General features: G+C 33.0%; 1 pseudogene; it reads left to right on the top strand.

Annotated features, from left to right (window-relative positions):
* The first annotated feature begins 1,074 nt into the window (after positions 1-1,074).
* On the top strand, positions 1,075-2,370 carry LOC132043179 (F-box protein CPR1-like; annotated as a pseudogene).
* The last annotated feature ends 422 nt before the right edge of the window (positions 2,371-2,792 follow it).

The following is a 2,792-nucleotide window of genomic DNA, read 5'->3' as shown; positions in this document are numbered from 1 at the left end:
TTTAGTTTCAACACATAGACTAACTTAAATGTAAGTATGACTGAGTAATAACAAAGTAAATTTGTCAGAAGAATTTATTTTTAGAGTAAAAAGCATGACATTGGTTCAACACCATCTTATTAAGTTGATAGACTTTTTGTAGTATCGGATATCATATTCAAACTGAAATTTACAGTTGTCATACTCATCACCATAAACTTATTAGAGTTGACAAAAAGAAAGATTAACATCAACTGATTATTTTATAGTTTTTTTTCGGCTAAAAAATAATCACTACTTACCTTATTATTAGACCAATAACTCATGTAGGTGTGGCTTACAAGGGGCTTTTTCGCCAATTCCTTTTCCCCATTATTCTGTAGCATACTTTTCAAAACTCGGTATGTATAATGTTTGAGAACAAAATTGATATAGCATGGACTGTAAATTAAAAATAAATGCGCCGAAAATTGTGTAATATTTAATAGGGCAGATTTTGATTTAATAATGTTGAATTTAATACATGATGATTCGAAATCTACAGCCATATTATTTTTCCTTCACCGGCACCATATAATTAGATTGCAAATTTGTAATGGCGAAAGCTATTCATACAGTAATCGAATAGCAAGGTGGTAGTCAATTGAAGCTACCGTTTCTCGTAGAATTCCACCTCATGATTAAGTATATCAGTGAAACTTTTTGGTTAAACAAACCTTTTCCAACTCAAGTTCATGACTCTATCTCTTTTTTCGATGGTCATTCCTCTATTATAATATTACAATTTTAAGCAACATTAAAGGGATAAAGTCGCTCAATATTTGAAGGATATTTTTATTAATCAACATTTATATTCACTTTTAATATCATATATAGCTAGATACGATAATATATATATAACATAATATAATAGTATAAATTTAGTATATAGGATGCAATTCACAGTGTCTATATGTAGTTTGTGGTAGTATTGTGTAATTATTTGACCTCAAGTATTTTAATATGCGAGAACTGCTCTTGTCGATCGAATTTGAATCTGATAGTAATCCCCGGACAATGTAATGCTAAGGATATTCATAGAAACACCATTCTCCAATGTCCAATGAACATTACAAGATGTCGGATGGACTTGCTAAGAAAATGCCCGAAGATGTTGTAGTTTGTATACTTTTGAGACTTCAAGTGAAATCTCTCTTGCAATTCAATTGCGTCTCAAAAATTTGTCACATTCTCTTGCAATCATCCACTTTTATCAAGCTTTATCTCAATCGCGCCACAACTGTAACAGATGAATTCATTCTTCTTAAGCGCTCATATATAAATCAATATAAAACAGTTTTCTCTTTTCTTTCTGGTGATGGTGATGATTATCTTAACCAATTTTTCCAGACCTCGATGTGCCATATATGACCAATACTCATTGTATTATTTTTGATCAACTAATCGGTCCTTGTAATGGTTTGATTGCTTCGATGGATAATGTTAGAACTGTCATATTTAATCCGTTTACTAGAAATATTAGGCTTCTCCCTCCTAGCCCTTTTGACCGTCCAAAGGGATTCCATCGATCCATCAGATGCCTTGGATTTAGCTTTGACACTGTTGTGAACGACTATAAGGTTATTAGAATATCTGAGTTTCTCAAGGATGATCGTTACAGATACATTCAAGTGGAAGAGGAAAATGTTGAGATTTATGAATTGGGTATTGATTGTTGGAGAGAATTGAATCATGTAGATCAACAGTTACCCATCATACATTGGTTGCCCTGTTCTCAGATGTTTTATAAGGGAATTTGTCACTGGATTGCCCGAAAGGTAATTCTTTGTTTTGACATGAGCACTGAGATTTTTCGAAATATAAGAATGCCTGATACTAGTCATAATTTTCGCAACGACTCACATCGTAGCCTTGTCATCTTAAATGAGTCTCTAACCTTGATATGTTACCCTTCCGTCATGCCAGTTATTGATCCAACAGAAGATCTGATTGAAATATGGATATTGAAAGATTATGGTGTATATGAGTCTTGGATTAAGAAATACACAATTAGAGGTCTTCCGATTAAAATACCATTAGCAGTTTGGAAACATAATTTATTGCTTTTTCAAAGCAGAACAGGATTTTTGATGACCTATGATATTAATGTTGATGATGTCAAGGAGTTCAAATTACACGGTTGTTGTGAAAGCATGAGAGTTATAGTTTATAAAGGAAACATGACCAAGATACCAAGAGGAAGCGAGAATGGTGAACAAATTCAGAAATTCTAGAGTAGGTATAACACATCAAATTCAACTTGTTAATTAAAATGGACAAGTAATTACACATTGGGCCGGCCGGCCGGCCAAAATTAACTTTGTCTGCTAGTTATATATAGAAAAAATACATATTATATACATCAATATATTGAAGTAATAAATTTGCTAGCTATTATATTGGTAGACTATATACAATGTAGGTATCCCATTTAAAAATTGATATAAAGAGACTATTTCAGATTTTAATATTTTTTCTGTGTAGCCTATTCAGGATGTTATTAGTTATGGCAAATGCATATGTATTGGGTAAAATCCCAAAAAGCCAAGTGATTGTATTAGGTGTTGACACGTGGAAGTACCGACAAATCAGACGTGAGTCAGCAAGTCAAAGATCTCATTTTATTGGCAGCCTCCGGACACGAAGGCGAGGATCAAAGGAAGTGTTATTGGGGTCAGACTTAGATCATGTGCGAGGAAGCCCATCAGGTGACCTCCTGGGATCTCCTCCAACCCTTATTTACACATTATTACAAATATTTATTTGATAATTAA

This window comes from Lycium ferocissimum, unplaced genomic scaffold (assembly GCF_029784015.1).
Source record: "Lycium ferocissimum isolate CSIRO_LF1 unplaced genomic scaffold, AGI_CSIRO_Lferr_CH_V1 ctg21850, whole genome shotgun sequence".
In the NCBI taxonomy this organism is placed as follows: Eukaryota; Viridiplantae; Streptophyta; class Magnoliopsida; order Solanales; family Solanaceae; genus Lycium; species Lycium ferocissimum.
The sequence above is the reverse complement of the archived record's forward strand: the minus strand, read 5'-3'. Positions and strand labels throughout refer to the sequence as shown.